At 49.1% G+C, this 21334-nt stretch overlaps 1 long non-coding RNA gene across 1 annotated transcript; it reads left to right on the top strand.

Moving 5' to 3' along the window:
• The first annotated feature begins 8679 nt into the window (after positions 1 to 8679).
• On the top strand, positions 8680 to 19564 carry LOC116990582. The gene is made up of 3 exons (XR_004416576.1): positions 8680 to 8795; positions 12582 to 12586; positions 19554 to 19564. It is a non-coding gene; the product is annotated as an uncharacterized LOC116990582 (long non-coding RNA).
• The last annotated feature ends 1770 nt before the right edge of the window (positions 19565 to 21334 follow it).

Genomic DNA, 21334 nt, shown 5'->3' with positions numbered 1-21334 from the left:
AAAGGAATTGTAAGGGTAAAAATACCGTAATGGGACTAATCTACAGGCCCCCAAATCAGTAACCTGAACATAGTGGGCAAGTTGAATCAGGAGTTAACATTGGCATGTAGCAAAAGTAATGGTGTGGTTATTATGGGTGATTTCAACGTGCGGGTAGCCTGGGAAAATCAGGTTGTTACTGGACCCCCAAGAAAGGGAGTTTGTAGCGCGCCTTCGTGATGGATTCTTAGAACAGCTTGTATTGGAGCCTACCAGGGATAAGGCAATTCCGGATATAGTGTTATGTAATGTACCGGATTTGATGAAGGACCTCGATGAACCATTAGGAGACAGTGTCCATAACATGGTCAGGTTTAATCTACAATTGCAGAGGGGAAATGGGTAGATCGGAGGTGTCAGTTTTGCAGTTGAGTAAAGGTGACTATGGGGCCATGAGGGAGGAGCTGGCCAAGGTTGACTGTAAAGATACCCTAGCAGGGACGACAGTGGAACAAAAATGGCAGGTGTTTCTAGGAATAGCACAGAAGGTGCAGGATCAGTTCACTCGGAGGAGGGAGAACGATTCCAAGATGAGAAAGGGACGACCGTGGCTGAGAAGGGACATGAGGGACAGTATATAAATTAAAGCGAAGAAGTACAACGTAGCAAAGATGAGCGGGCAGCAAGCGGATTGGGTAATGTTTAAAGAGCAACAGAAGATAACCAAAAAGACAATACGGGGAGAAAAGATGAGGTACGAAGGTAAGCTAGCCAAGAATATAACGCAGGATAGTAAAAGTGTCTTTAGGTATGTGAAGAGGAAAAAATGGTTAAGAACTTAGTTAGACCTTTGAAGACCGAAAAATGTGAATTTATTATGGAGAACAATGGAATGGTAGATGAACAGGTACTCTGGATCTGTCTTCACTAAGGAGGACACAAACAATCGTACTGATATAGTAGTGGCCAGATGATCTGGGGTGACAGAGGAACTGAAGGAAATCCACATTAGGCAGGAAATGGTGTTGGATAGACTGATGGGACTGAAGGCTGATAAACCCCCAGGGCCTGATGGTCTGCATCACAGGGTACTTAAGGAAGTGGCTCTAGAAATCGTGGATGCATGGTGATAATTTTCCAATGTTCTATAGACTCGGATTCCTGTGGATTTGAGGGTAGCTAATGATATCCCACTTTTTAAGAAAGGCGGGAGAGAGAACACGGGAAAATATAGACCAGTTAGCCTGACATCGGTGGTGGGGAAGATGCTGGAGTCAATTGTAAAAGATGAGATAGCCGAACATTTGGATAGCAGTAACAGGATCGGTCCGAGTCTGCATGGATTTACGATGGGGAAATCATGCTTGACTAATCTTTTGGAATTTTTTGAAGATGTAATTAGGAAAATGGACAAGGGAGACCCAGTGGATGTTGTGTACCTGGACTTTCAGAAAGCATTTGATAAGGTCCCACATAGGAGATTAGTGGGCAAAATTAGGGCACATGGGATTGGGGGTAGAGTGCTGACATGGATAGAAAATTGGTTGACAGACAGGAAACAAAGAGTAGGCAGTGACTAGTGGGGGACAAAAGGCTCGGTGCTGGGACCACAGCTATTTACAATATATATCAATTGAACATTAGCAAATTTGCAGATGACACAAAGGTGGGTGGCAGTGTGAACTGGGAAGTAGATGTTATGAGAAAGCAGGATGACTTGGACAGGTCGGGGGAGTGGGCAGATGCATGGCAGATGAAGTTTAATGCGGATAAATGTGGGGTTATCCACTTTGCTAGCTAAAACAGGAACACAGGTTACTATCTACATGGCGTCAAGTTGGGAAAAGGGGAAGTACAACGGGATCTGGGGTCCTTGTACATCAGTCTACGAAAGTAAGCATGCAGGTACAGCAGGCAGGGTAGAAAGCAAATGGCACGTTGGCCTTTATAACACGAGTAATCGAATATAGGAGCAAAGAGGTCATTCTGCAGTTGTACAGAGCCCTATTGAGACCACACCTGGAGTATTGTGTGCAGTTATGGCCCCCTAATTTGAGGAAGGACATTCTTGCTATTGAGGCAGTGCAGCATAGGTTTACAAGGTTAATTCTCGGGATGGCGGGTCCGTCATATGCTGAGAGAGTGGAGCAGCTTGGCTTGTACTCTCTGGAGGTTCATTAGAACGGCCGATCTAAGTATTTTGGAAACTGTGAGTGGAAAGAAATAAACTATACACTTTTAACAGCTTTTCTCCAAAGGGTGTATCACATTGGGTCATCCAGAGGTCTCTAAAGCATTAGATTGCGACCTAGATTTACTTTTGGACTCGCAATATGACTTACAAGCTAAACTGTAAAATAAGATTTGGTACAAAAAAGAAAAAGCCATTAGCATTCTGAAGATAACATTTCAGATAATTCCTCATTCCTCATGAGAGGAATAGATCGGATAGATGCACAGAATCTCTTGCTCAGAGTAGAGGAATCGACGACCAGAGGACACGTGTTTAAGGAAGGGAAATTATGTAATTGGGATCTGAGGGGTAACTTCTTCGCACCAAGGTTGGAGGATCTACGGAACAAGCTGCTTGGTTAGGTGGCTGAGGCTGGGACTATCCCGACGTTTAAGACACAGTTAGACGGGTACGTGGATAGGACTGGTTTTGATGGATATGGATCAAACGAAGGCTTTTGGGTCTAGTGTAGCTTGGACATGTAGACCGGTGTGGGAAAGGTGGGCCAAAGGGCCTCTATGACTATAATTAATCAAAAACAATAATGTGGAACATGAGGAATGTAATAATATTCAATGGAAAGCAAGTTCGAGGGGGACCACAGTACCATTGATTAAATCAACTAGACTGGTGATGGTTAGTTTACCGGTTGCTAAACACTTTAGTTCCCCTTTTAATTCATGCACTGACCTTTGCGTCTTAGGACTCCTCCATTGTCAGTGAGGCTAAACGCAAATTGGAGAAACGGCATCTCATATTTCGCGGGCAGACACAAAATGCTGCTGTAACTCAGCGGGACAGACGACATCTCTGGAGAGAAGGAATGGGTGACGTTTCGGGTCGAGTCCCTTCTTCAAACTGAATATTATCCACAGAATGCTAATGGTTTTTTATTTTATATATTAAATCTCATTTTACGGTTAAGCTTGTAAGTTGTATTGTGAGTCCAAATGTAATGCTAGAAAATGATCAGGCTAAAGAAGGGTCTCGACACAAAACGTCAACTATTCCTTCCCTCCAGAGATGCTGCCTGTCCCGCTGTGTTTCTCCAGCATTTTGTGACTACGTTCAATTAAAACCAGCATCTGAACGTTTTTCTTCGCATCTGCAGGTTATAACCCAGTGGAATGAATATTGATTTCTCTAAGTTCAAGTAACCGCATCATTTCCTCTCTCTCCGTTCCTCCCCCATACAAGTCGCACCGGCTTCTCGTCCTCGCCCAACGAAGAGCTAACAACGGCCTGTTTCTCTTATCATCGTTACTTTATTGCATATCTTTCCATCATTTGTTCTATATCTCTCTATATCATCGTATATATTTCTCGTTTACCTTTCTAGTGATCCCCAATCTGAAGAAGGGTCTCGGCCCGCCATGTCGCCCATTCCTTCTCTCCAGAGATGCTGCCCTGCCCCGCTGAGTTCCTCCGGGTTTTTGTGTCTCTTAGATGTATACAACCGCGGCAGGACAATTGATAAAATGTAACGCAGGTTTTGATGCAAAGTTACGCAGAGGCTTACCTGGAACACCGAAAGCGGCAAGGACAGGATAGTAAATGGCATAAACGGGACCTGTAACAGGCTCATGCATTTCCCGTCCAGCGAGTTCCCGCCCTTACAACGGCGGTGTTATTCGCCGAAAGACTCAATATATAGATGGAGTCAATCTCAAGGGACGCCGTTTGACAACGTCACGACTAATTGTTATTGCAAACAGTTGCAAAGTCTGAACGTCATCCATTCCTTCTCTCCAGAAATGCTGCCTGCCCCGCTGAGTTACTCCAGGATTTTGTGCCTATCTTCAATTTAAGCCAGCATCTGCTGTTCTTTTATGTACAATGACCTACAGATGCTGGGTTACATCGAAGATAGACGCAACGTGACGTTTTGGTTCCAGTATTTGCTATTCAGCAATTCTGCCAGTGTACTCGGTCTCGATTTGTTTAGAGATACAGTGCGGAAACCGACCCTTCGGCCCACCGAGTCCACACCGACCAGCGATCCTCGCACATGAACTCAGTCCTATACACACTGGGGACAATTTGTACTTATACCAAGCCAATTTACCCGTAAATCTGTAAGTCTTCGGAGTGTGGGAGGAAAGCGATGATCTCAGAGAAAACCCACACGGTCACGGGGAGAACGTACAAACTCCGTACGGATAAACACCGGTAGTCGGGATCGAACCAGTATCTCTGGCGATGCAAGCGCTGTAAGGCAGAAACTGAGCCCCAGGCATCAGGCCTTCAATCCAGATCGATAAACTGTAAATAATTTAAAGTGAATTTACACCAGACTAATCTCCCGCCGAAGAGTATAGAGGCTTGAAGTATGCTTACGGGCTTTGGATTGTATGCGGACACGGCCTGTTCCGCCTGACGGACTCATTGGGCACCGTAGGCCCTATAAAGTTTTTATTTTACATCCAGCGTGTGTAAATGAAATTTAAGGACGTAACTTCGGAGGAAAAATTAATAGATAAATAGATAACAACACATAGATTCAGTGAAACAATAACAACAACAATAACAAGATCTTGGCGGAACGGTGGCGCAGTGGTTGAGTTACTGCCTTGCAGCGCTTGCAGCGCCAGAGACGCGGATTCGATCCCGACTACGGCTGCTTGTCCGTACGGAGTTTGTAAGTTCTCCCCGTGACCGTGTGGGTTTTCTCCGAGGTCATCGCTTTCCTCCCACACTCCGAGACCCGCTGCTGCTACCATGTCAGCTGTTTGTGGAACAGCTCCCGGTAATTTACATTAATTTACAGCTAGAGTCAGTTATTAAAGATGGGATAGCAGCAAATTTGGAAAGTGCTGAAATCATTGGACAAAGTCCGCACGGATTTACGAAACGTAAATCATGTCTGACGAATCTTATAGCATTTTTCGAGGATGTAACTAGTAGAGTGGATAAGGGAGAACCGGTGGATGTGTTATATCTGGACTTTCAGAAGGCTTTCGACAAGGTCCCACATAAGAGATTAGTATACAAACTTAAAGCACACGGTAATGGAGGTTCAGTATTGATGTGGATGGAGAACTGGCTAGCAAACAGGAAGCAAAGAGTAGGAGTAATCGGGTCCTTTTCAGAATGGCAGGGAGTGACTAGTGGGGTACCGCAAGGCTCAGTGCTGGGACCCCAGCTATTTACAATATATATTAGTGATTTGGACGAGGGAATTGAATGCAACATCTCCAAGTTTGCGGCTGACACGAAGCTGGGGTGCAGTGTTAGCTGTGAGGAGGATGCTAGGAGGCTGCAAGGTGACTTGGAAAGGCTGGGTGAGTGGGAAAATGCATGGCAGATGCAGTATAATGTGGATAAATGTGAGGATATCCACTTTGGTGGCAAAAACAGGAAAGTAGACTATTGTCTAAATGGAGGCCGATTAGGAAAAGGGGAGATGCAACGAGACCTGGGTGTCATGGTACACCAGTCATTGAGAGTAGGCATGCAGGTGCAGCAGGCAGTGAAAAAAGCGAATGGTATGCTAGCATTCATAGCAAAATGATTTGAGTATAGGAGCAGGGAGGTTCTACTGCAGTTGTACAGGGTATTGGTGAGACCACACCTGGAGTATTGTGTACGGTTTTGGTCTCCAAATCTGAGGAAAGACATTCTTGCCTTAGAGGGAGACAGAGAAGGTTCACCAGAGTGATTCCTGGGATGTCAGGACTTTCATATGAAGAAAGACTGAATAGACTCGGCTTGCACTCGCTAGAATTTAGAAGATTGAGGGGGGATCTTATAGATACTTACAAAATTCTTAAGGGGTTGGACAGGCTAGATGCAGGAAGATTGTTCCCGATGTTGGGGAAGTCCAGGACAAGTGGTCACAGTTTACGGATAAAGGGGAAATCCTTTAGGACCGAGATGAGAAAAACATATTTCACACAGAGAGTAGCGAGTCTCTGGAATGCTCTGCCACAGAAGGTAGTTGGGGCCAGTTCATTGGCTATATTTAAGAGGGAGTTAGATGTGGCCCTTGTGGCTAAAGGGATCAGGAGGTATGGAGAGAAGGCAGGTACAGGATACTGGATGATCAGCCATGATCATATTGAATGGCGGTGCAGGCTCGAAGGGCTGAATTGCCTACCCCTGCACCTATTTTCTGTTTCTATTGAGTGAAAACGGCGTCATCTAAATTACACCGGGTTTGTGCCATTCCTCGCAGGTTTATGGAATCAGATACGTGGGGGTCAGGCGAAATCCTTCATTATTTCTTCAGTATATAATCCTCCAACATTTTAACAACGTCCAACAGGATCCCACCACTGGCCACATCTTCCCATCTCCACCACCTTCTGTTTCCGTAGAGACAGTTTCCTCCGTAACTTCCTGGTCAACTCGTCCCTTCCCACCCACCCAAACCATCAAGTACGTTCCCCTGCAATGGAATGAGATGCAACACATGCCCCTTTCCCTCCTCCCTCGACTCCATACCGAACGCCTGTTCAGGTAAGGCAGAGATTCACTTGCACATCGTCCAACCTAATCTACTGGATCCGCTGTACCAGGTGTCAACTCTTGAACATCGGCGCTCGTCGACTTCTTAAAAGTGTGTAATTTAATTCTAGATGCTATGACCTAGATTCTCCCACTAGTGGAAACATCCTCTCCACATTCACTCTATCCAAATCTTTCTCTATTCTCTATATTTCTATAAGGCCCTCCTCCTGTCTATTTAAAGCCATATGGAACATTGCCTGTACCTGGACACTGTGAGTCCGGGGGTGCAGGTGGGCGCAGATACGAGCGTGGCATTTAAACGTTTTCTTTTTAGATAGGCACATGAATATGCAGGGAATATATGTGTATGGAATACGTGCAGGCAGGGAAGATTACTCCAACTGGACATCCTGTTCAGCGTGGACATTATGGGGCGAAAGGCCCGTTGTCGTTCTGTACTGTTATATTTTCTAAACAAAGAGGGCTTCAGCAAGAACGACTAAAGTATGTTTGTCAGCATCTGGGACTTTCAATTGCACACGTTGCGATAACATTTGATTGCTTTCAATTACACACGTTGCGATAACATTTGATTGCGTTCCGCTTATATGCTAATGATTATGAAAAGACAGCTCGTTGAAAATAAGTCGAGGGAGGTTAAAACTTGAATGATTCGATCGATCAGACATACCACTCCTAATAATGTTCAGGTGGTTCTTGCCATGACCTGAGGGTCTAAGCCATAGGGGCAGGTTGTGCAAGTTAGGACTTAATTGTCTGGAGCGCAGGATCTTATAGGGGTGTATAAGATCACGATTGGAATGGATTGGCTGAATGCACACTCTAGGCAATGTGTTGACGGTGAGAGCGGAAAGATGTTATCACTAATCTGAGGGGCAACTTTTTCGCAGTGTGTGGTGGGTATATGGAATGAGCTGCCAGAGTGGGTAGTTGAGGGACACACTCTGACAACATTTAAAGGACATTTGTTAAATCTCGTTGCCCTATCCCCCGACTCTCAGTCCGAAGAAGGGCATCGACCCGAAAAGTCATCAATTCCTTCTCTCCAGCGATGCTGCTTTTCCAGCTGAGTTACTACAGCACTTTGTGTCTATCTTCGGTTTAAAACAGCATCTTCAATTGCTCCCTGCACATTTGGCAGATATATTGACAGGAATCGTTTGTAGGGATATGGACCAAACTCGGGCAGGTGGCGCTTGTGTACATGGAGCAGCATGGTCGGCATGGGTAAGTTGGGCCGAGGGGTCACTTTCCGTCATCACTGACTTTATGGCTCTATGGCAAACATTAGATGATGCATTTGTACGTAAGCGGCGACGGGAGGAGACCGGATCACGATTGCTTAGCATCTCTCCCAGCGGTCACCACATTGCCCATCTGTAAATATGTCCACACGAATCACATTAGCCACCTCGGAAACCGTCAAATGAAGTCCAAAATAAATGAAGTCATTGTTGACTCCGCTACAATCATAAACCTACTGACGATGGACATTAAAGAGGCGATCATCAAAAGTTGTGTATGTGTGGGAATTGTTTAATAAGGAAGCACTCAATGTCCGTATGAAGATAACATGATAAGAATGTTCCCATTCCTTCAGTCCATACAAGCTGCCTGTCTCGCTATGTTACTCTCGAATGTTGTGTCTACCTTTGAATTAAACGAACATCGGCCGTTAATTAAACGGCATTTTCGAATTAAACGAACATCTACACAAGAATGTTACTACATTTCAGTAATTTTCTGGACGTTTCTGAGATTGTAAGCTCGAGAATAGGCAAGTGTAATTCACTGAAAATCTTTATACGTTAAACTTTAGAGATACGGCGTGGAAACAGGTCCATCGGCCCGCCGAGTACACGCGGACCAGTGATCACCCCATACACAAGCACCATCCTACAGCCTAGGGACATTTTAGGCCTACAAAGCCCTACGTCTTTGGGGTTGTGGGAGGAAAACAGAGCACTTGTGCTGTAGCTGAAACAGACCACTCAAAGAACACCCACGCAGGTCACATAGAGAACGTACAAACTCCACACTGACAGGACGCGTGGTCAGGATCGAACCCGGATCTCTGGCGCTGCGAGGAAGCAAGTCTACCCGCTGCGTCACAGTGCCGGGAAAATACATATCAACTGGCAACACTGGAAACCTGCATAAAAGCTGAAATCATTCAGCAAGGTAGTGTGAAAAGGGATGAAGAGGATGGGGTGTACACCCAGCGCCTTTCTAGATCAGTGGGAAGTATTCAGACGTAGTTCATACTTTCGATAAGGTGAATAAAGCGGAAACTCACAATCGCTTAAAATGTAAACGATCCCCATGCAAAATACAAGAGATGGATGCATTGTAAAAAGCAGGGCAATGTCATTATTTCTCGGACGAGATTATTGCCAGACCATGTGGAAGGGCAAGGACAATCATCAAGGGTCTCAGACGATCGCGTGGTGAGGAAAGACAACGGGGCATTATTGAAAGGCTTCGAACAATGATTTCAGTTAAGTATAGTTTAGAGATACAGCGCGGAAACAGGCCCTTCGGCTGTACCATCTAGCGATCCCCGCACATAAGCTATGCTCTGCACACGCTGGTGACAATTTTCAATAAGCTTGTTCGGTATTCCGAAAAACGTAAGGAATCATGAGATTTGTCAAAGTTAAAACGCTATAAATAAAAGTCAAACGAAGCTGTAGATTCATTGAGAATAGTTTGTGTCCGATTATTTGTCTTTTTTCAAGTTTGTATTTGTCAGGGGGCAGATAGAGGGTGCAGATAAGATTTGGAAACCGGGGAGGTTAGCCGGCTGAGGGGGGGAGACCGGTGGGGGGCAGATCGGGGTGGAGAAGACCGGGGGGGCGGGGGGAGGGGGGGGGGGACGGGGGGGGGAGGGAAGACCGGGGCCGGAGGAAGACCGGGTTGCGGGCGAGGGGGGGGGGGGTGGAGTGGGGGAGACTGAAAGACTATCGACAGCTGCACGCACACAGAACCGCGCCTCATCCGCAGCCAGGATCGAACCCGTGTCCCCGGCGACGCAAGCGCTGCCGAACCACCATTGGACCGTCCCCGGTCCCCCTCCGTCGTCCCCCAACTCGAGCGTCCCATCCCCGTCCGGGGGGCGGCCGGAGACTCCGGCCCCCAGGCCCACAGCCACAGCGGAGATGCGCCAATCGCAGCTCACCTCCGTCTCTCCCGCCGGGCCAACCGACAGACCCGTCCAACGACACCAGCGGACCCAGGCCCACAGCCAGCGCGGAGAAGAAGCCCCGACCAACCCCGCTGCAACTCCAGACGAACCCGTTCCTCGATGGGCCGCTACGGCGACAAGTGCCAGTTCGCCCGCGGCCTGGCCGAGCTGCGCCCCATCAGCCGCCACCGCAAATACAAGCCGTACCTTGCCGCACCGCCGGCTTCTGCCCCTACGGTACCCGAGGAGGAGCGAGGGCCCCGGCCTCGCAGGTGCCAGAGCGCTTCCCTGGGCTCGGCCTCCTCCGGCCAGGCGCTCGACTGGGCCGCGCTGTGAGCGGCCTTCAGCTCCGACCTGGAGTTGTAGCTGGCCCGTACACTGGGATTGGGGCTGGCAAGGGAGGTGGAGGAGATTGCTGCTGCCGCCAGGTCCACCAACACCAACAGCAGCAGCAGGTCCAGCGGCCGCCCCGCCTGCGCATGGCCGGCACGAGCCTACCCGCGAGCAGGGCCAGCGGCTGCCCATCTTCACCAGGATATCTGTGTCGGACTGAGAGGAAGGGCGTGGAGGTGGATGGCTGCCGGTCAACCCGGCGGGGCAAGCAGAACCGAGCTGGAGCCAGCGGCTGCAGCGCCGGCTGCAAGTCCGGGGCCGCCTCGCCAGCGCAGGGACGCCCGGGCCACATCCGCGCAGGGACGGGATACAGGGTTAGGGGACGGGGACGGCCCAGCAGCAACTCAAGAGCACCCACAGCGACGGAGAGCCGGGCTCGATCCCGACCACGGAAGAAGCGCAACCCTGCACACAATGCAGCACCACCATTGCCGAGTCTGTGCATAGCTAGTAACCTATGACCTAGGCATGCGCAGTCGGAATACCGAACTCGCTTATTATACCAAGCCAATTAACCTATAAACCTGTAGGTCTTTGAGGTGCGGGAGGAAGCTGAAGATCTCGGAGAAAATCCACGCAGGTCACGGGGAGGTTGTGCAAGCTCCGTGCAGTTAAGCTCCCGTATTCTGGATGGAATTTGGGTATCTGGAGCTTTATAGCTACACCATCCCATCTTAAATATAGAACGGGTAGTAAAACTCTATTCAGTGTCAAATTCGCATGAAGATGAGGATGACGATAGGCAAAAGGAATGCTGCACATTCAGGGAATCTGAAGGCAAAAGCAAAAATACGTGGAGATAGTCCACATAACGGATACATTATCAGAATTAGAGGAACGAAGCGATCCAGTCAAAGTACAGAGACGTGTAGTTTTGTTTTGTTTAGATTAGTTTAGATATGCAGCGCGGAAACAGGCATTTCGGCCCACCGTGTGGATTTCCTCTCACACTCCAAAGAATGACATGTTTATAGGTTAATTAGCTTCGGTATAAATGTTAACATTGTCACTCGTGTGTGTAAAATACTGCTAGTGTGTGGGGTTCGCTGGCCGGAGCGGTCTCGGTGGGCCGAAGGGCCTGTTTCCGCGCTGTATCTCTAAATTAAATCTAATCTGAACTAAACCTCTCTTCCATTTCTCGATCACACTGTGTCCACCAGAGAATATAGACTATCGGCTGGCATCTACTGCATACCCGCTGACTCTCATAACTCGCTTGACAACATCTCTTCCCACCCTACTTCTTGCAAGGACTCCATCCCATCAACTCCATTTTTCCTTCTCAACCGCATCAGCTTCCAAGATGAAGATTTATACTCTGGGAAATCCGAGGTGTCCTCTCTCCTCTTTATGGATGGACCCCCCAACCCCTAACCACGTACCACAAACGGTACAACGACAGAGTCCTGGAGAAACTCAGCGGGTGAAGCAGCATCAATGGAGCGATGGAAATAGGCAACGTTACGGGTCGGATCCTTCTTCAGACCCGAAACCCTTCTTCAGTTTAAGTTTCGACCCGAAACGTTGCCTATTTCCTGCGCTCCATAGATGCTGTCTCACACGCTGAGTTTCTCCAGCATTTTTGTTTACCTTAGATTTTCCAGCACCTGCAGTTGCTTCTTAAACAAGAATAGAGTCGCACTAGTTCAGAGCATTTGCACCCATTGTCTACCTATCCAACATATTATTCTCCAACATTCACATCGCATTCAACGTGATTCCATTAGGTGTCACATTTTCCCGTCGCCACCTCCTTCCGTTTATCCGAGAGTCCACTCTCGACCTAACTCCAAAGTTCGCTCAACTCTTCTCGCCCAGACCGCCGCTTCTCTTGCCACATCCTCTTATAATCAAGTCAAGTAAAGTCAAGAGAGTTTATTGTCATGTGTCCCAGATAGGACATTGAAATTCATGATTGCTGCAGCACAACAGAATAATGTTACCATAAATACAGAACAGTTCAGTTCAATATACACATACATAAACAGAGACAGTGCAATAGACTGTTACAGTTCAGAGTCCGTTTGTTGGCGAGTTTAATACGAAGATTAAACGAGAACTTACCAGTTTTGAAGTTTGATCTTTATTTTATGAGGAATTACGATGAGTGATTACTTGAAGAAGGCCGTCACCACGCATGCGCGCCAATCTTCAAAGCAGCGGTGTGAAATCACAGAGAAGAGTTGTTGAACTAAAATAGTAAGATTAGGGTTGACTAGCACTTACAGAAAGATATGTATGTTGCGAGGGTCGGGAGCGGACGACACGTAATCACCCATCGTAACTCCTCGTAAACTAAAGATCAAACTTCAAACTGGTAAGTTCTCGTTTAATGTTACTATTTTACTTCGGAGTCACATGTGACTACGTGAAGATTTTGAAGCTCTGTGATTTCATGCCGAGGAACGAGTCCACGCCTCACAACTGCATCAATAGACCAGGACGAGTGAGAAAACAATAATGATTCAAACATGACATGGTTAAACAATACTGATGCTTTAATAACAAAAGAAAAATAAGAGTGACCCCTCTCACCCAGGGGGAAACTGTGAAACCGAATTTAAAACAGAATCAGCAAAAATCCCCGGTCTGGCTATAGCCTTGTTATAAAACCTTTGGTACGTCCGCTCATTAGACCATCCCGCAGCCGCTAGAAAGTGCTCGAGAGGGACGTCCATATCCCGTTCCTGGTGGAATGGGTTTTAAAAGTGTCAGTGTCCACTCCTGAAATCGCCAGAACCTGTTTAATCCATCTATCGATGGTCTGCACCGTAACCTTTTTATGAGGTTTGGCATAACTAACAACGAAGGAGAGTTCCGAGCCGCTCAGGCTCTTAGTGACCTTTATGAATTGAAGTATGTGTGACACCACACACAATCGCGGATCTGAGGGGTATGCCATAAAACTAAATTTGGGCCCCAACATCCCTGGCCTGCTCTGCTTAATGAGGTCATGAACAAAAAAGGTGATGTTATTATAAGATGTGCCCATAATGTCCAGTCTATGTAATGTCTGGACCCGTTGTGCTGAGGCCAGCGCTACGAGCATGACTACTTTAAGTGTAAGATGGTGCAGACAAAGATGAAGCTGGTGCCCACTGACAGAGCAGCGTGAGAACCACGCTCACATCCCATATTTGTGAATACCTGGGCCTAGGGGGAGTGGAGTTAAACATGCCCTTCATAATCTTTGTTATTAAAGGGTGAGATCCTACCCTGTGGTCCCCTGACCCCAGCCGTAAATAGGATGACAAAGCGCTCCTGGCACTGTTAATGGCACTCTAACTGAGCTTGTGATCATGGAAAAGTGACGAAAAGAAACTCCAAAACGTCCGTGATAAGAAGCCGTGTCATATGAAATATTAGAGCGGGAACAGTACATCTCCCATTTCCTTATGTGAGCGATGTACTGTTTCTGGGTGCTCTTCCTCCAGGCCGCAGTGATGACATATATCGCACGCTCTGAAAGCCCGAGCCCCAGGAACTGTCTCCTCAGAATCTGCAAACCAATAAATGTATACGGTCATGAAGAGGGTGGCTCTCCCCTGTCACCGGGTGTGCCAGAAGAGTTCTGCTCTTGAGCACAGCCATAAAAGGCTGTGTAATTAAAGCTAGAACCAGTGGGAACCAATGCTAGGTAGGCCAGTCTGCCAGAGGCGGAGTCGTGCTTGATTTTGGCCAAACATCGACTAATGAGGCAGAATGGGGGAAAAACATACAAGAATTTCCCACCCCAGTGTAGCGAGAATGCAGCTACTGCTACTGCCCCTGGGTCTGGCTTCCATGACACATAAATTGGTAACTGATGATTACGCCTGGATGCAAACAGATCAATGGTCGGTACACCATAACGAAGGACAATGTCATTAAACAGTTTGTGATTCAACATCCATTCTTTGTTGTCATTGAACTCTCGTGACTTGGTGTCTGCCACCGTGTTATATCTACCTGGTAAGTAGATAGCTGAAACCCAGATGTTTCTCGCAATACACCAGTGCCAGATGAGATTAGACAATTTATCACAGGATACAGACTTACTTCCACCCATGTGATTAATGTACGCTACTGCTGTAGTGTTGTCGATCTGAAGTTGGACATGCACATGATGCATGTTGGTACAAAAAGCCTTTAACCCATAGAGTGCTCCCAACAACTCTAAGTAGTTAATACCGTGTGACTGAAGCATCGATGATTCCTGCAGATCCCATCTGCCACCGCAGCTCGAGACGGTGTCGGTAGGTCCCCAACCTAGCGCACTTGCATCAATCAGCAGGATAATTGATGTTGTATCGACTAAACTAGTACTAGAACAACACTGAATATTGGTAACCCACCATTGTAACTTAGCCAGGGCTTCAGCTGGTAATTGCATGGGTCTATCGAAGCGACCTCTATGAAGCTTGAGTGCCTGTTCCTTTGCACGCTGTAAGTTTTGGTAGTGCAAATGCCTGAACTGAGCAGCTAGGAAAGCAGCCACTAATTTTCCAATTATACTAGCCACGTGTCTAATAGAAGGTTGATTATGAACCATGAGTTTCCTGCAGGCTTCAATTAACTAATTGCTTGCCCCGAGGCAGAGTCACTGACATGTGTACTGAGTTAATGGCGAATCCCAAATAGTCAAACATCGTAGATGGTACTAACTTAGACTTAACTGGATGGATTAAGAACCCCAGCTTCTCAAACAATGAGTTTTGAAGCTGACACAGATAATTCAGCTAATTCCAAAGTCCTGCCAATGACTAAGATGTCGTCCAAATATGCCATGACTATATGATTCTGTGCCCTGAGTAGCTCCAGGACTGGTTTTAGCAATTTAATGAATAGTCTAGGAGCTGAGGTTAAACACTAGGCAATGCTTTAAACTGCCACAACTGCTCCACCCTGTTAAACTTCAAACATCTCCTGTGATCTTCATGACTGGCAGTGACATAAGTTTCCATTTTAAAGTGTTTATACTGCACAATGTTGTTAAGCTCAGTTAAATCAAGGATAATTCGAAATCCTCCATCCTTCTTTTGCCTAGTAAATATGTTGGACACAAACTGGTGAGGCTCACGACCTCTCAATTACCCCTTTCTTGAGCAACGACTCAATTACTCATTGTGCACTCATACACTCCTGTTGTGAATACACAAACGTGGGCTAGGTGTATGCTGAGTGGGTGGAGGCGAGTCAGAAATGAACTCAATTTGGAAACCTTGGATACTGTGCAATATAAACGGGTCAGACGTTATCCAATGCCATTCACGTAAGAACAATTGTAATCTCCCCCCAACCTGTAACTGATCAATCGCAGGCTCACTTACCTTAGTGGTTACCGGCGGCATGGTCTCTGCTTCTGCCCCCGAGGTCTGGGGGGTAGGGCTGTTGGAGGACGCCATCCCCGCATCTTGAACATGGCCCGGCTTGTGCCCTGCCCTAAAGAAGGCTTTTGTGCCTGTTGCTCGGAACCACGTCCACCATATCCGGCGAACCGTCTGGTGTGGAGAGAATGGTAGGGGTACTGTCGCCGGAAAGATGATACCTTGGGAGGTGCATTAACAAGACCGACCGTTTTAGCCTCCTCCTCCAGCTCCTTTACCTGTTTAGACAGGTCTTCTCCGAACAGGAGGTTTGGGGGTTGGACATTTCCCGGCTTGCATAGCCCAGCAAATTTCGGTTTAGAGCAGGATGGATGGCATTCTTCCTGAGGCAATTGATTTCAAAATGTGCATTGTACATTAATGCCATCGCGTCCTGCTAGGTATCAGAGAGGGGCATCCTATCCACTGACCTGGCAAAGGCCGTCATGCCCGAGGCAAATAGCCTGAGATTTTTTTGAATTTTAACTTCTTGGGCTCTGACGCCCCCTCCAATGTATCCCCAGATAGATTGGTTTACAAGTGAGACACGTAGTGAGGCACAGTTCAGTGGAGTATTATATTTGGCAGTAGTTTCCTCCATAGTTTGGTCTTGGGGTTGATGGGAGGCCAGATAATTTATGCTCATGGCGAGCTCTTCTTCCAGTGACTCCCCTGCTAGGGCAGGTATAGCAAATCGGGATGCCATAGGGGGTACATCCGATGTTTGCCGCTCGTGCCATGAAGCATGCTGCCCAAGTGTGCCTTCATACTCTGGGTCAGTATAATACTGGCCTCGTACCCTCCCTTCATCAGAGAGGGAGATATTCCGCAGCCCTGACACAGGTGCCATTGCCTGGGGTTCTCTGTAATCCCCGGGCTCCGATTGCTCACTCCTTTGGAGCATATCTCTTTGGAGCAACATCTCCACCAGGTTCTCCATGTGGGTCAGACTGCCAATAACACTGCCCATAGAAGGAGGGGTAATTTCCACCTCCTGGCCCGACTCATCCGAGTCCAGGCCCTCACAGACTTTCTGGTGGCTTTCCTCCCCCGCGGAGTTGCCAAGGTGCTTTCTGGCAGCACCAAATCTGTAGCCGCTGGCTCCTCTGCCAGCGACACGGAAGTGGAATTTTGCAGCAGCCCGCGGTCTTCCGTAGCCGGTTTCGACGTGGCGCGCCTCTTTACCTTGGACATGTTCTCCCGAAGTACGATGCTGAAAGGTAAGCGCAAAACCCTGAACCGGGAGAAACGACCTCAGATAAGTTATAAACACTTACCTGAGCGTTTTAAAACTTACCGTTGGAAGGAGCAACGCGCCTGCCAGTCAGTCGTTGCGCAACGCGTCAGACGTAATGACGCGCATGTGTGGAGACGGCCTTCTCACGTAGTCACTCACGTGACTCCGAAGTAAAATACCCCGATGGCTGTGGGGAAGGAGTCGTTCCTGAACCTGGACGTAACATATTTCAGGATCCTGTACCTTCTACCCGATGGTAGCGGAGATATGAGCGCATTGCCATGATGGTGCGCGTCCTTGATGACGTTGGCAGCCTTTTTTGAGGCAGCGACTGCGATAGACCCATTCAATGTTGGGGAAGTCAGCTCCGGTGATGGACTTCGCAGTGGTCACAACTTTCTGCGTTATCTTCCGCTCCGGAACGCTCAAGTTGCCCAACCAAGCCACGATGCAACCAGTCAGCATGTTCTTTACTGTGCACCTGTGGAAGTTCGAGAGTGTCCTCTTTGACATACCGACTCTCCGTAATCTTCTCAGGAAGTAGAGGCACTGATATGCATTCTTTATAATTGCATGAATGTGCTGGGACCAGGAAATATCTTCGGAAATATGCATGCCCAGGAATTTGAAGTTATTCACCCTTTCCATCATTGATATAAATGGAACTATGGGTCCCTATCCTACCCCTTCCAAAGTCCACAATCAGTTCCTTGGTTTTGCTGGCGTTGAGGGCCAGGTTAATGTGCTGGCACCATTTGGTCAATCGACGATCTCACTTCTATACTCTGACTCGTCCCCATCAGTGATTCGTCCCACAACAGTGGTGTCGTCGGCGAACGTGTTGGAGTTCGCACTATATCCGACTATGAACAGCGAGGTCAGGCTACTGCTGAAAGCACGGGACACTGCTTTCAGGTCAGGCGATGCTCGAGCCTACAGTTCATCCAAGGCTAACCTGAAGAGGGGCATCAAGAAGGCCAAGCACTGCCATAAGCTTAGGATTGAGGACCACTTCAACAACAACTCCGACCCCCGACGCATGTGGCAAGGCATCCAGGCCATCACCGACTATAGACCCACCAACACCACCCCCACATCCAGCGACGCCTCCGTCCTTGAGGAGCTTAACCACTTCTATGGCCGCTTCGACAGGGACAATCTAGAGACAGCCATCAAGGCTGTGCTCCCTGCTGATCACCAACCCTTCACACTCACCCCCGACGACGTGGACTTGGCACTTGTAAAAAGGACTTGCTTGACACACAAAGTATTTTACTACATAACTTTATTATATGCACTACACACACTATGCCCTAGCTGTCCGTGGTCATCACTGGAGCTAGAGAGCGAGCTGGAGGTGGGAAAGCTACAATTATACAAGAGACAATGGGGAGTGGTTAGTAGTGGTGAGGTCACTATGTTAAAGGAGCATGCACTGATCTACATCCTTCCTCTTGGAAACAAAAGCGACCACGGCTCATACGCTAGAATCAGACCATAAGCAGGGAACAGTTAGAATATATCATGATACATACTACTCGCACACTCCGTACCGGACAGGCTGCTTGACCAACCGCCCAGAGCGGGTGCGCAACCCGCCTTCCCCTTCAACCGCAGGAGCTGCAGGTACGGGGGCAGGGACAGAGATGGGAGATCCGGGTGAAGAGCGCCCAGGGGAAGGAGGAGAAGGGGGGTGGGGGGGGGGCGAAACAGGTACACCTGCAGGTGAGGCAGGAGAAGGAGGCTGGCGTGTGCGGGGCACAGAGAGCTGAGAGGGCAGTGTCCGGGGCATGCGAGGAGTGACAGGGGCAGGAGGAGTTTCGGGCAGTGGGGAAGGGAGAGGCGGCGAAAACGGGTCGGCGGGAGGCGGAGCAGGCTCGTTGACAAGCAGCAGGTGCTGGCGTGTCCGACGGTACACGGTGCCCTCGTAGTCAACCAGGTATGACCGGGGAGAGTCAGCATTGCCAACGACAACGGCCAGCCGGTGATGACCGGAGGTGGACTTCATCCGGACAACCTGGCCTGGGAACAGACGGGGGAGGAGACGGGATGACTTGTCAAAGGAGCGCTTCTGGATGACCTGCTTCTCGATGATGCGCTCCTTGACAGCGGCAGGGCTGCGTACCGCGGGCTTTAGGGATTGCTGAGAGACCGGGAGAGGGGGTCGAGTGGTGAGGGACATGAGGCGCTGGGCAGGCGAACCGTGTGCGGGGTCCCGGGAAATGTTGCGGAGGTTGAGGAGGGCAAGGTAGAAGTCCGAATGAGCAAGCCTACAATGTTGCAGCAGCTCCTTGGCGCTGCGGACAGCGCGCTCCGCAAGGCCATTGCTTTGCGGGTACTCGGGGCTGCTGGTGATGTGGCGAATGTTCCATCGGGTGGCGAAGGCGCCGAACTCTGCGCTGGTAAACTGGCTGCCGTTGTCGGATTGGAGAGTCACCGGGGACCCAAAGGTCGAAAAGTGGCGGCGAAGCTTCCCGATGACGGCAGCAGACGTGAGGGACGGCAGCTGGTCCACCTCGAACCAGCTGGAGTAGGAGTCCACCAGGACCAGGAAGTGTTTGCCACGCCATTCGAATATGTCAGTGGCGACAGCCATCCACGGCAACTCGGGAGCCGGCTGCTGCATGAGAGGTTGGCGCTGTTGATGAGGCAGGAGACTGTTGCAGGCAGCACAGGCTGATACCCTGTCCCGAATGCCCTGAACCATGCCAGGCCAGTAAAACTGGGCTTGGGCCTGGGACAAAGTGGCCTCAACCCCGGGGTGGCCGTTGTGGGCGGTTTGAAAGTAATGATCCCGCAGCGCGGCCGGCACCACGACCTTGCGACCCTTCACCACCACGCCGTTGTGTAGCACCAATTCGTCCCGAACCAGGAAGTAGGGCACGGCACCAGCCGGAAGGGAAGAGCGTCGGTTAGGCCAGCCACGGCGGATGACGCCCTCAAGCTGTTGCAGGGCAGGATCAGCGGCAGTGTGCTTGACCAGGGACTGCATCTGCCAAGAGGGAACAATGTTAACGTTCAGTACCATCAGGTCAGACGATTCGTATGGATGGCGGGCAACGGAAGTGAGCGGCGCACGGGACAATGTGTCGGCCACGAACATTTCCTTGCCCTTGCGGTACCCAATTTCGAATGTGAAACGCTGGAGCTGCAGCATCATTCGCTGCAAACGTGAAGAGGCCACATGATAGGCGTGTTCAAGATAGAGACCAGCGGCTGGTGGTCAGTTTCAATGGTGAAGGAGTTGCCCAGAATGTAGTCCTTGAATTTGGAGCATGCGAACACCACGGCAAGGAGCTCCTTTTCCATATAACCATATAACCATATAACAATTACAGCACGGAAACAGGCCATCTCGGCCCTACAAGTCCGCGCCGAACAATTTTTTTCCCTTAGTCCCACCTGCCTGCACTCATACCATAACCCTCCATTCCCTTCTCATCCATATGCCTATCCAATTTATTCTTAAATGATACCAACGAACCTGCCGCCACCACTTCCACTGGAAGCTCATTCCACAACGCTACCACTCTCTGAGTAAAGAATTTCCCCCTCATGTTACCCCCTAAACTTCTGTCCCTTAATTCTGAAGTCATGTCCTCTTGTTTGAATCTTCCCTATTCTCAAAGGGAAAAGCTTGATCACATCAACTCTGTCTATCCCTCTCATCATTTTAAAGACCTCTATCAAGTCCCCCCTTAACCTTCTGCGCTCCAGAGAATAAAGACCTAACTTATTCAACCTATCTCTGTAACTTAGTTGTTGAAACTTTCGAGCAGGGGTCATGGTACGAGAGGCATAGGAAACAGGCAGCTGCCGATCGTCATAGAGCTGCAGGCAGGCGGCACCGAGGCCGAACCGAGATGCATCGCAGGTGAGGACGATTGGCCTGTTTAGGTCAAAGAACTTGAGAGTCGGGGTGCGTGCGAGCTTGGACTTCAGGGCCACGAAAGCCGACTGGTAGTGCGGGAGCCAGACCCAGGCATTGTCCTTCTTGGTCAGCTCCCTCAGGGGGGCACTCAGTTCGCTGAGGTCGGGTATGAACTTCCCCAGGTAGTTGACCATGCCCAGAAAGCGCTGCAGGCCGGGCACGTCGGTGGGAGCGGGCATTTCGGTGACCGCGGCCGTCTTCTGGGGGTCTGGCTTTAGACTCCCCGCCGTGAAAACGTGGCCTACGTAAGTGACTTCCTGAACGCGGAACCGACACTTCTTCGGGTTGAGTTTGAGATTGATCTCACGAGCCCTGTCCAGGACTTGGCGGAGGTGCAGGTCGTGCTCAGCGACGTCCCTCCCGTACACCAGGATGTCATCCACAATGATAGCGCACGGCAACCCGGCAAACAGCTGTTCCATGGTGCGCTGGAAAACCTTGCTTGCTGAGTTGATCCCAAAAGGCATGCGGAGAAAACGGAACCTGCCGAACGGTGTGCTAAAGGTGGTCAGGAAGGAGGAACGTTCATCCAGAGGGATCTGCCAGAAGGAGCTATTGGCAT

The sequence above is a fragment of the Amblyraja radiata genome, chromosome 31 (assembly GCF_010909765.2).
Source record: "Amblyraja radiata isolate CabotCenter1 chromosome 31, sAmbRad1.1.pri, whole genome shotgun sequence".
In the NCBI taxonomy this organism is placed as follows: Eukaryota; Metazoa; Chordata; class Chondrichthyes; order Rajiformes; family Rajidae; genus Amblyraja; species Amblyraja radiata.
The sequence above is the reverse complement of the archived record's forward strand: the minus strand, read 5'-3'. Positions and strand labels throughout refer to the sequence as shown.